The 12,913-nt window shown below is 52.9% G+C and overlaps 2 long non-coding RNA genes across 2 annotated transcripts; one reads left to right on the top strand and one right to left on the bottom strand.

Annotated features, from left to right (window-relative positions):
- Positions 1-1,629: 1,629 nt before the first annotated feature.
- On the bottom strand, positions 1,630-10,930 carry LOC119866369. The gene is made up of 3 exons (XR_005380132.1): positions 10,113-10,930; positions 8,056-9,754; positions 1,630-2,678 (listed from the first exon to the last, which is right to left on the bottom strand). It is a non-coding gene; the product is annotated as an uncharacterized LOC119866369 (long non-coding RNA).
- LOC111092893 lies at positions 9,020-11,602 on the top strand. The gene is made up of 3 exons (XR_005380131.1): positions 9,020-9,956; positions 10,087-10,304; positions 11,143-11,602. It is a non-coding gene; the product is annotated as an uncharacterized LOC111092893 (long non-coding RNA).
- Positions 11,603-12,913: the final 1,311 nt, after the last annotated feature.

The following is a 12,913-nucleotide window of genomic DNA, read 5'->3' as shown; positions in this document are numbered from 1 at the left end:
TTTTCCGTGTTTGTTCCCTGGCTCCCCCAGGGCTGCTGCCCCAGGGCCTCCCCTACCCCCACTGGTCCCTTGAATGGGGATTCTCCAAGGGGATGATGCCAAACCCCTCTCCCTCCAGCTCAAAGTATTGGTCAAGGCAGGGACAGCACCTCACTCGACACTGACCATGAGACAGGATGTCAATGCTACCCCTTCTGGTGATGGGGGAGCTCTTCCTGTTGTTAACCTTCCATTATCCCCCCTTGAAAGGGATGGAAAACAACTGGTTGGCTTGGGACATGAACTTTCCAAGGCGTAAGGTCTCTTCTGTGCTCCCTTTCTTGCAGCCAATTACCCATAAGTTACTAAGCTTCACCTCCTCCCTGGAACCCCAGCCAAAAGGCAGCTTCCATAGCCTGGAGGGAGGGGGTGGCTTCAGTGGCGGGGGGACCCTGGCCCCCCGTGATGGGATCAACCTGTGGTTGACTGAGGAAGCTTCGGGCTTCCATTGCAGCATCACCCTGCTCTGTCTCTGAGATTTACCCTTTCTTGTCCATCTCTGTAAATAGGGAATAATCAATTTACAAGGGATCGGGGTTTGAATGAAATGAAATGATGTAAAGTGCTCAGAGCCACACCTGGCCCACAGTAAGCCACCATTATTAATACGTCAACTAACATCAGCTATTGTTAATAGTGTTATTTATACTCTGACTCCTTGGAGGGGGAGAAAAGGTCTCCCTAAACTCACATGGCAGGGTCCCAGAAGCTGTGACAGGTTGTAGGCACCCCCTGGAGCTCAGAGCCACCCAAGCCACATGGGAAGGACATTTCTGTGAGGCAGTGAGCTGTGCAGGCTCAGGGAGGCCGCAGTGATCCATAAGTGACTCTTTGGCCTCGGTGCCCACTCAGCCCAGCATATGGGCAATGCCACCTCCCACCGTCAGTGCTGCTCTGGCCTGGGATCTAAGAGACATTTTGGTCTGGGAGTCCCCGGGCCCCACTCCTCTCACTCTTCCCTAGTCCGTCTGGCCCTGTTCCCTCTCCCAGATACCCAAACCCCAAACACGGGGTCAGGCTCAGAGGGCAGTTAGGATGATTGGCTCCAGACCCTCCTCTACCTCCTGTCCAGCAGGTCCCCAGGTAAGTCACAGTCCTAGGAACAAAAGTCTGGGAGGGATCGGAGACTGCAGAGTAGAGCCCCTCGTGTGCCCTTAGTTGGACCATGCACCCCTCTGGTCTCTCCTCTTCGGTCAAGATGTTTATGATCTTGAGAGACAGAGAGAGGGAGTGGCCTGCTGACCCCTGATTCTGGGCAGGACCTGCCCTCACCTAGTCAAGTGAAAATCTCTTACCTCCCCATAAATGCAGAAGTGTCACAGTTTCTCTCTGCAGCCTATGAATTCCCAACCCAAATATGTGTGTGTATGTGTGTGTGCGCACATGCTCATTCAATCATAGTCACAAGTTTAGAACCCAATAGAATCTTTTTTTAAAAAAGATTTTATTTATTTATTTGACAGAGAGAGAGAGAGCACAAGTAGGGGAAGCGGCAGGCAGAGGGAGAAGGGGAGAAGCAATCTCTCTGATGAGCAAGGAGCCCGATGTGGGGCTCCATCCCAGGACCCTGGGATCATGACCTGAGCCAAAGCAGACACCTAACTGACTGAGCCACCCAGGTGCCCCACAGTAGGATCTTAGAGGTCATTGAGACTACGGATCTTACAGATAAGAACCTGAAGTCAGAGGGATTAAGACTTACTCAGTTCTGGTCCGGGCCCAGGACTGGAGGAGGGGAGGGCACCAACCATGACTGGGTCCTACTTGTGCTGTGCATTCCTTTTGAGCCAGGGAGAAAAAAGGTGCACCTGTCAAAGCCAGGGGGTTCGAGCTGGGTGGGCAACGGAGCTCCTCCAGGGGAGGGCTGCATTTTGTCTATGCTGACCACTACGCCGTGTCTTATGAGGTCCAAGGTGCCATCAATTGTATGAGGCACCACGAATCAGGCACCACGAATCACCACGAGAAATGCTTCCTTGACGATAGATTGTGGTAATGGTTGCACAAAAATGTGTAGGTACCTAAGACCACTTAACTGTGCAGTTATAAATGGTTAGGAAGGTTTTATGTTCTGTGTATTTTTGCCATAACCAAAAATAATTTTAGAAAGCCATGAAGACCAATTTTTGTTTTGTGCATAATGAAAGAATTTTCTCAGATTTATTTCAATATCCCTTTTTTTTTTCGAAGTCAAAATCACTCTTATGCCTGTACCAGAAAGGAAATGATAGGTAAAACAAGTTGGCTAAAATAGTCCCCAAATGTCTTCACATTCAGAGTCCAACTTCCCTAAATTTCTTTTTGATTCAGAATCCTCAGTGTTTTCCTACCCGGCATCACCCTCTGGGCCATCAGGAGTGTAGTGACGCACCACTTCTCACACCATTGTCCGCTATCGTGTCCCGAATTTCTTTCCAGTCTTCAGATACTCCTGTAGGCTTTGCCACGCACCCGTGTTTCTTGCCTCACACGTGACTTGGCAATCATTTGGCTTCGTCTAAGTAATCAAACGTAACACAGTTTCATCTACCTCCAGGACTCTTCCTTTCCCAGGTCCCACCAGACACCGGGCTGTTGTTTTGCAAGACAACGTGGATGCGTGTGTCATCTGCTGGGGGCTTGAAGGAGGGGCTGAGACCCTGCAACAGCACAAGCAGGAAGAGGGTGTCTGTGGGGAGCTGGGCCCTGAGGATGCCCCTTGTGGGAGTGCAGGGACGGGATCCTGGGATCCAGGCCCCAGGCTGTCTGACAGTTGCCACAAGGTGTGTTTCCTGCTGGAGTTGAGCTGCCAGTGCCCTCCATTCTCCCCACAAGGTCAGTAAAAGTGGGTCACACGCCACAGCCTGTGAGGCTGGGACTTCAGGGAATGAGGGAAAAGGAACAGGGCAGACCCACGGTCAAGTGGAGCTGAGACAGAGAGAAGAAAGAGGCAGCCCCAGGCAGGAGGGTGGGAGAGGTGGGAGACTGGGGCCGGCCCCTCCGGAAGCCTGAGAAGTATTCCAGGGTGTCCCTGTGGTTTGGGGACAAAGTGTGAGCCACTGGATTTCTTTTTCTTTTTCTTTTTTAAAAGATTTTATTTATTCACGAGAGACACAGAGAGAGGCAGAGACACAGGCAGAGGGAGAAGCAGGCTCCATGCAGGGAGCCCAACGTGGGACCCGATCCCAGGATCCCAGGGTCACGACCCAAGCCCAAGGGCCCAAGGCAGACGCTCAAGCGCTGAGCCACCCAGGTGCTCCTGAGCCCCTGGATTTCTACATAGGGTGACAGATAAAATACAGAATGCCTGAGTCTGTTTGAATTTCAGAAAAATAACAAATACGTTTTTAGCGTAGGAATATTCCAAGCCATACCCAGGACATACTCATACTGAAAAGTATGAAAGGACCGAAAGTCCTTACAGGGACTCTTGGGGACTTTTGAGGGGAATCTTACTCTAGTAAGACTAGACTCCTCCTCCTCTAGACTCCTCAGTCTTACTAGCCCCGTGCTATCCAGGAGGAAACTGAGGCACAGAGAGGTTGTAAACGTTGCCTGAGATCCCAAGGCTGGTAAGTAGAGGAAATGAGCTCTAGATGCAGATCTGTTTGATACAGACGTTCAGGCTTTATCCCCATGGATTGGCTGACCTTGTCTTATCGCTGGAGGTAGGATCATCCCAGCCTTGACCTCAGAGGCCAGGCAGCCTTAAGGGTCACAGCTTGGGTCGCCTGGGTCGAGGCAGGGATGATTGTAGCTCCAGGGCCTGGGGAGGCGCAAAGACAGCTTCCTGCCCCCTGTCTCCTTCCCATGGGGTGGGCCCTGGGGATGAGGAAGGTGGGAATCTTACCTAGCCTCACAGAGACCCCCCCCGCCCCCGCCCCATAGGACAAGGCAGGACTTTGCGCTTGGCACTCCTCCTTCCAACCCCATCATTGGGCCCTGGTAAGCTGTTCCCTCTGCCAGGAACATGTGTCACCACCATTTCCTCATGGCTAACTCTTCCTCAAACTCCAGGCCAGGGGCTTGCCAGCCTTTTTGACGGAGGCCTGCAGGAAGACACACTTTTTTTTTTAAATTTAAATTCAATTAATTAACATAGAGTGTATTACTAGTTTCAGAGGTAGAGATCAGTGATTCATCAGTCTTATATAACACCCAGCGCTCGTTACATCATGTGCTTCCTTAATACCCGTCTCCCAGTACCGCGTCCCCCTAACCCCTCCCCTCCAGTGACCCTCAGTTTGCTTCCCATAGCTAAGAGTCTTTTATGGTTTGTCTCCCTCTCTGATTTTATCTTATTTTATTTTCCCCTCCCTTCCCCCATGATCCTCTGTTTTGTTTCTTAAATTCCACATATGAGTGAGATCATATGGTAATTGTCTTTCTCTGACGGACTTATTTCGCTTAGCATAATACCTTCTAGTTCCATCCGCGTCATTGCAAACGGCAAGATTTCATTTTTTAAAAAAGATTTTATTTATTTATTCATGAGAGACACACAGAGAGAGGCAGAGACACAGGCAGAGGGAGAAGCAGGCTCCATGCAGGGAGCCCGATGTCAGACTCCATCCCAGGACTCCAGGATCACGCCCTGAGCCAAAGGCAGACACTCAATCGCTAAGCCACCCAGGCATTCCAAGATTTCATTTTCTTTTCTTTCTTTTGTTCTTTTTTTTTAATATTTTATTTATTGATTCATGAGAGACACACAGAGAGAGAGAGAGAGAGGTAGAGACACAGGTGGAGGAAGAAGCAGGCTCCACTCAGGGAGCCCAATGCAGGACTCCATTCTGGGACCCCGGGCAGATTCCCACTGCTGAGCCACCCAGGCATCCCAAGAATTCATTTTCTGATGACTGAATAATATTCCATTGTGTGTATATATATACCACATCTTCTTATCCACTCAACTGCTGGTGAACATCTGGGCTCTTTCCATAGTTTGGCTATTGTGGATATCGCTGCTACGAACATTGGGGTGCAGGTGCCCTCTGGAAGACACACATTTGATACCCTAACCTATAGACATTATGTCAATATGTAGATGGATAATATAGATGTAGATATGGCTATAGAGAACTAAAACTAATATTTCCCAAACAATATTTCCTAACTGTGAGGCTTTAAACTCCTATTTCACTAAAAAAAGCAATTTAGGTCACAACTATTAAATTGACTTCATCACCCACTAATGGGTTGCTACTCACAGTTTGAAAAATACTGCTTTTGATTCTATCTCAAAAATCACCTTCTTATTGGGGAAGGCTTCCTGTAGCCCCAATAACATGCACTCTTAGGACCACCCACCCAATGGTGTGCCTTGCCCGTTCATATCACTCAGAGGCTTGCAATGATCTGCTCAGTGTCTAGCTCCTCCCCTGGACTGTGAACTCCCAGAAGCAGGGCCTTATCTGGGTGAACTCACTGTTGCACCCCCAGTGCTTAGCATAAGGCCTGACATATTATAGGTGCTTGATAAATGCTCATCAAGTGAATAAATGAGCAAAACCATCAGCTCTTATCCCTCCAAGCTCCCCTGCACCCTTCCCCGGGGGTTGCAGCCTCATGGCATTCTTCAGGGACCTGATTTAGGAGTGAACTCAGAGCCTGAGGGCGCCTGGGTGGCTCATTGATTGAGTGTTTGCCTTTGGCTCAGGTCGTGATGCTAGGGTCCTGGGATTGAGTCCTGCATCGGGGTTCCTGCAGGAAGCCTGCTTCTCCCTCTCTGCCTATGTCTCTGCCTCTCTCTGTATCTCTCATGAGTAAATAAATAAAACATTAAAAAAAAAAAAAGAACTCAGAGCTTGGGTGGAAAGAGGGAGTGTGCATTTGCACCCTGGTGGGATGAGGAAGGGTCAGGAACAAGTCTGTCCTCATTTGAAAAGGATCAGGTGTGAGTAAGGGGCTGGGGGCAGGAAGGCCTTCTAATAACCCTGCCTTGTGGAGTGGTGAGTTCCCAGTTGCTTGGGAGAGTCCCCCCCGCCAAAAAAAATAAAGCTGAGCAAACACGGAGGAAGCTGGGGCAGCAGGAGTTTCTGTATGAGAAGGAGGGTCGGACCAAGGCCTAAAAGGGCCCAACACAGCTGGCTGTGCAGCGTGGAGAGTCCAGGCTAACGAAGCCTCCTTACGGGGCAGGCAGCTGGGAGCCCTTATGGGTGAGACCCATGGGGGAGACCAGGAGATCAGCCAGGAGGGGGAGGCTGCAGGAGGCCACATTGCTCCTTCCTTGACTGAACTTCTAGCCCCCGGCTTCCTCCCCTACGACGTCTGGGGGAGGCGGTGGCCGGAGGCCCCAGAGAGCCAAGGGTGCCTTGGTTTCCACCCACCCTGGGGGACTCCTCCCACAGGGCTGGAGGGCAGAGTGGGAAAGTATTTGCCAGCTGGCCAGGAGAGCCGGTGTCCCTGCCCTGCAGGGAGAGAGGGGGGCTGTAAATGCCAGGGCACACCGGGGTCATTACCAGAGAAGAGGTGGTAACAAGCTGGAAGGGTTACAGGCAGCGCCCCACAACCTTGCTTGCAAAGGTCACCCAAACCTGTTTAACTCCCCACTCAGAGCAGCTGCAGCCAAACCACCCTGCTCCCCAGCACCTGCCTCCAGTGAGGGCTCCGAGGGCGCCCGTGACTGGGTAACTTGCAGGCCCCGTTCAGACCCTGTGCGGGGTCCCTCTCCTCCCCACCGTGCCATCGCGCCAACCTCCCCCCACCCTGGCGCCATACCCCCCCTTGTCCCTCCCCGGCCTCGGCCTCTGTCAGCCTCACACCTCCCCTCGAGACCTGCTCTGCTCGTCCACCGTGTGAGTGCCAGGCTCACACTCCTCTCAGCCGGTCACCTCAGCTATGTGGTAAAGTGGGTGCCAACCCCATTTCAAGGATCGGGGTAAGGGAGGCCCAAGGACATTAGGCTGGCTACCACCTCCTCTGCCCCCTGCCCCAGAGCCCCCTGCTCACCTCCAGGACGGCACAGATCATGCTGTCCTGGCCCAGTTGCTGAGCTCTGAGGACAGGAACTGTATCGGATTCACCTTCGTAGTCTCAACGCTTAGCCTGTGATTGGCATGCTCGAGTGGACCCTCAAAAGAATGTGTGTGGAATGAACTGCTTCCCCAAGGTCAAAGTAGCTAGGAAGTAGCCAAGTCATAATTCAAACTGATGTCTTCCTGAATCCCGACCCAGCCCCACACCCTTCACCCTCCTCCAGGAAGCCTTACTTAGTCAAGGCAGCCTCCTGTACCTCACTCCCAGAATCCTGGGCTTTTGTGTGTTCCTCTCCCCCTGCCCCCTACAGTCCCTAAAGGCAGGGTCCTGGGGCAGCATCCCAGCCTGGCTCTGATCCCCCCAGTTCTGCCCCCAGAATCTAAGAGGAGCTCAGTGAATGTGGGACTCCCCGCCTGGACAGGTAGGGGGGGTGCCCGGGAGAGAAGACCTTAGCCCAAACGACTATGTCTTCCTGCCCGTGGCCTCAGCCACCGCCTTGTGACCCCTGTTCATCCAACCACATTTCCGCCTGGTACCGGGCCTGCCAGCTTCTCACGAGAGCCAGCCCAGGCCTTGGTATTCTCCGGGGCTGGGTCCAGGTGGGGCACCTAATCCTCTGCTCATTTTGCTGCAATTCAATATTACCCTCCGATTTTCACGCTCTGCTGCCATCCTTCCCTCCTCCCTCCGGCCTCTGCTGGGGGAAGGGAGAACTGAGGACTCCCTACAGCACCTCTGAGGGCCCCAGGGGAGTCTCCACCCCCCAACCCCCTACCCCCGGCTGACCACACCCCAAGCTGAGCCTTGGCCTTGGGAGGGAGGGACTGCTGTCCTCACCAGGGGAGCAAGGCCTGGAGGTCCAGCAGCCTGGGGGAGGGGGGGATCCCCGTTCCACCTCTTAGGCTTCCTGGCTACCGATCCAGAGCCACACAGGCCCTCCTAGTGCGTCCAGGTAAACAGATGTAAAAGTGCCTGCACGTGGTGAGTGCTCACTTCCCCGGGGGGGGGGGGCGGAGGGCCCATGGCTCTGGGAAGTCCTTTCCTTACCTAACTACCCACCTTCTGGCTGCAATGTTGGTCCATTCTCTCTGGTTCTAGCTGACGAATGTCCATTTTCTTGGGATTTTAGAGCACTTGAAACAGTTCATTGTGCTTCTTTATTCATGCGGCAAATAGTTACTGAGCATCAGCTGTGTGCCAACCACTGTTTTAGGGTTGAGATACGTCAAGGAACAAAACTGACAAAGATCCCTGGCAGGGCCAGCTCCACGGGCCAGTTTCTCCATCCGAGGGGCAGTTTATCAGATGGCCCCTCTCAGCCTGTTCTCCTCCGCTTTACACATCCCGAATGACAGGAGATGAGAAGAAACCGAAAATATCCAAAAATAACCGTGTTTACTCTCCGATGTCACCTTGGCCCCGGTCTGACTGCCACAGCTCAAACTTAAGTCACGTCAAATGGGTGCAATGAGCAGGGTGTGCTGTTCCTCCGAAAGGTAAACAGTCATCTCGTGACCCCGCAGCTCCACTCCTTAGGTGTGTAGCCAAAAGAGACGAAATCAGGTCTTCAAACAAGAACTTGTGCGCACATGTCCATAGTAACTCCATTCACAGTAGCCCAAAGGTGGGAACAGCCCAGATGTCCAGATGAGTGGATAAACAAAATGCAGTCTGTTTACACAATGGAATACGATTCAGCCATAAAAAGGAAAAAAGTACCAATACATGCTCCAATGTGGATGAAACTTTTAGATTATTGCCGAGGGAGAGAAGCCAGACACAAAAGCTGGGCCTAGAAAGAGGTCTCTGGGGTCAGGGGTGGAAACACTGGCTGTTTGGGGAATCACTGGCTGTTTGGAGACACAAAAGGCCACAGACTGGTGAGTCCACTGATAAGAAATGTCCAGAATAGGCAAATCCACAGAGACACACAGCAGATGAGTGGTTGCCAGGGGCCCCAGGGTGGCGGGGATGGGGGGGAAGAGGGGGCAGGGGAGTGGCTGCTTAATGAGTGTAGGGTTTCCTTCTGGGGTTAATGAAATATTCTGAAACTGGATAGTCGTGGCGGTTACACAACACTGTGAATTTACTCAACACTCCTGAGTTGCACATTTTGAGGTGGATGAAATGGTGAAATTTGTGTTATGCTGTTTTACAGCTGAAAAACAAAAGCACGTGCTGTGTGGGACTTCTGGCCAGTGTGTTGCCTCTACTTCCCCCCAGGGCCTTTGCACATGCTGCTCCCACCACCTGGGATGTTCATCCCTCCTGTCTTCTTTTAGTCTGTCCTTTAGGTCTCAGTGTAACCGTGATTTCTTCAGAAAGCCTCAAGCCTCCTCTTACATGCTTGGCCACCATGGGCCATCCTGGTGGAGCACTTGTCTTGGTCATAATTATGACATTTATATGATGAATGTCTCCCCCCACTATGCTGTAAGCTTCTGGCCTGTGTATTTTTAGCTCCCTGATGTGTCCCTAGGGCTTAGCTCAGTGCCTGGTGCCTTGTAGATCCTCAATAAATGTTTATGGAGGGCATAAATTAATAAACATCCCTAAGGGGATTTTGATCGAGTCACTTCCCCCAGCAGCCCCATCTCACATGGTTTCTCCACGACTGCCACTGCAGTAATCGAGCCATCATAGCCACCTTCATAGCCTTCATGGCCACCACAACTCATCCGATTGCCACTGAGAGTCAGGATGAGGCCAGCAGAACCCAGATATGGCAACGAGGAGGAGCAGCCGAACTCCTGGGCAGCTTAGGAAGTAAGACAGGGTTGGTCAACAAGGGTGGAGTTCAGGTCGATCACTGGTGTTAGGACGAGGGAAGTCAGGTGGCACGTGGGGCATCTGTCGGAGTTGGACTCGTGAACACAAGTCAGTCGGTGCTGCCCAGGAGGGGCTTTCCAAGAAACTCTTGTTGAACGAATGTGTGAAAGAATAAACCAGGAACTTGCAGGGTAAGTGCTGGGTACCCACCAGAGCATGATGATGGGTTCTGGGCACATTAGAGGGGAGCCTCCGGGGGCCTTGGTGAGATGGTGGGGTCGAGAGTGGGAAGAAGACAGAGTGACAAGACACCCTGCACAGAGTACTTGAGCCCTGCTGCCCCTTACCAAGACGGGGAGCCCCGGAGGAGGAGCAGGTTGGGAGACCAGCGATGAGATGGGTTCTGATGTTGAGGTGCTTCTGGGACGGCTTGAAGAGGTGACAGGCCGGGAGCTCCACCTGCCTGCTGCTGTCCAGCTGGATGAGGCGGCCCAAGGCATGAAGCCAGGAAGGCAGCTCATCGGCCCAGCAGGTGCCAGGTGGGCACAATGGGCAGCTGGGCAGGGGAGGCTGAGCCCAGAGGGTCCTGGAGGGAGGGGAGGAGGTGGAGGGGGGGCAAGGTGGAGGTCCAGGGGAGCAGGGCTCCAGGACAGGAGGCAGGGGCGAGGGAGTGAGAATCAGAAGCACAGAGGGACGTGTTCCATCGAAGCTTTGAGAAGTGCAGGCATTTTAGGAGAGGCAAGCTCCAGGCTGTGGCTGTGGGAGGCACTGACCGAGGTGGACGTAGGGAGGCCTTTGGGTTTGAGAAGGTCAATGAACAGAACGGAGGTGGACTGTCCCCACACAGGAGGAGAACCGGGCTTCCAGCAGGTGGAGGGGAGGTTTAAGGACAAAGCTGAGGAACTGGGAAGACTGGGGAGGGAGAGAGGAAGAGAAGCAGGGGCAGGAAAAGGCAGGGAAAAGCTGGGTGACACGGATGGTGAAGGCTGGACACGAACCTCCAGAACAACCCCCTCTGAAGGCACCTGCTGCCTGGCGGAGGTGGGCCTAGCCACAGCTGGAGTTGTGTTTCTGAGGAACCCAGCCCCTCTTCTCTGGCCCCACAGACACTCTTCACTCAGGCCTTCAGCCTCTTTTGTTCTGATTCCCCAAACAGCCAGTGTTTCCACGCCTGACCCCAGAGACCTCTTTCCAGGCCCAGCTATTCCCCAGAGTGACCCTGGCCCTGCAGTCTCCCTCCGATCCCTTCCCTGCCCGCACCCCCTCCTCCCACAGGATAAACTCCACCCTTTAGTCCCCCCAGAATGCTCTCACAGCACACAGGCTGAGCTTGGGACTACTCGCACTTCCCTGAACCGTCTCTGTTCTCGCCTCCAGGCCGTGCACAGCAGCTTCCTCCTGAAAGGCCTCCTCCACTCTCCTGGCTGGATCCTCTTCTTTCCCCAAGAAGCCTTTTCTAATGATCTGACATGGCCCCTCCTAGGTGTTCCTAGAGCATTCCAGGCTTTCCTTATCACAAGCTGTCACACCACTGTGATGTCTGCTCTCGCCTGCCTTCCCCACCATGGATGGGTCCTGGGTCTCTAACCCCGGACCTAGGGTCTTGTCCAGTGTAGAAGCTCCATAAAAATAAAAATGCCTTGAATGAATATACTAGCTGGTTGAATTGGGCTGGACTGAGCTACTGGTGGCCTAATGAGTTCAAAGGAATAGTTAGGGGACGCCTGGGTGGCTCAGCGGTTGAGCGTCTACCTTCAGCTCAGGTCATGATCCTGGGATCCGGGATCGAGTCCCGCATCGAGCCTGCTTCTCCCTCTGCCTGTGGCTGCTTCTCTCTGTGTCTCTCACGAATAAATAAATAAATCTTAAAAAAACAAAACAAAACAAAACCCAAAGGAGTAGTTAGTGTCTTGTTCCTTTTCCAATGGCCTTCCTGGACCAGTTGTTCTGGGGGAGAAAGACAAAGTGTCAGGGACGGATCAGAATTACCTGGAAGGCTTTTCACAATGCAACGGTCAACCTCCTTGGAGGTCATATTGTCTGAATTATGTATGGGTGAGAGTGGGGAGGGGTGGCACACACACACTGAGAAAGCTCCCTGGGCGATGCTGGCCTTCGCACCTCCCAGCCCTCCAGAAACGGCTTGTTCAAGGTTGAATTCTGGGCCATCTTCGAGGCAATAACAACCATCCCGAGGTTCAAACCAAGGTGAGCTGAATTCTGAAACTGCTGCCCTAGCCTCCAAGCCATGCTGCTCTCACCAGGACCACCACTGCCACTGCCCCCTAGAGCAGTTCTGGTTACTTCATTCCTGTAGGAGTGAGTCCTTGGGTGCCCCATGTACCCTCCTACTCAGAATACTGCATGGAGACTGTTGGAGCCAAATGACCCCCCACAATACCTGATCCCATATAGCTTTGCCCCCTCCTCCTTCCACATTACATCTTTGCCAAGAAGCTCTCTTGGATCAAGTGCTACCCCTCCCAAATCCCTGCCAGTCCCCAGCCCTGGACAGATTCTGATTTCTTGCGGGTGTGGTGCTATACCCCATCAGCAAGCACAATTCCTGTCCTCAAGCAGGCTTCATCTCATCCTTGGGTCATGAACAGAAATGAGGACAGGGCTGGCAAGTAGAGAGCTCTTAGGGCTGCACAAAACAGAGTGAGGTCCCAGAGCCCGAGCTCTGAGCAGCCAGGAGTGGAGGAGGAGTCAGTCTCTGAAGGAAGTGGCAAGTCTTGTTTCTGAAGAGAGCACTGGATTCTCTCCGCAGGGGACTGCCTGGACCTGCAGCGGGCAGTTATCACAATGCTCCACAGATTCAGGTTCCATCAGCACCTTCCAAAGAGTCCCTGGAGCAACGTGAGCCCTGGGCCCCTGAGGACTTGTCTAGCTGTGGACACAGAGTGGGGCATTGGGGGTTGAGGTCACCCTGAGAAGGTGACCTCCCCACGGGGAGGGAGAGCTTATGGGAGCTGGAAGGAAAGTTAGTGATTGCCTTTCATCATCAGTGGTTCCTGGGCGCAGGGCTGCACGACGGCTGGAATGGGGGTTCTCAGGCTATTCACTATAATTTATCAGGTGCACCAGGCTTTGAACATTTCCCTGACATGAAGCTGCCATCAAGTAACTCAGCCATAAAGAGCCTCTG

Source organism: Canis lupus, chromosome 27, assembly GCF_011100685.1.
Source record: "Canis lupus familiaris isolate Mischka breed German Shepherd chromosome 27, alternate assembly UU_Cfam_GSD_1.0, whole genome shotgun sequence".
In the NCBI taxonomy this organism is placed as follows: domain Eukaryota; kingdom Metazoa; phylum Chordata; class Mammalia; order Carnivora; family Canidae; genus Canis; species Canis lupus.
This window is presented reverse-complemented; position numbering and strand designations above follow the sequence as displayed.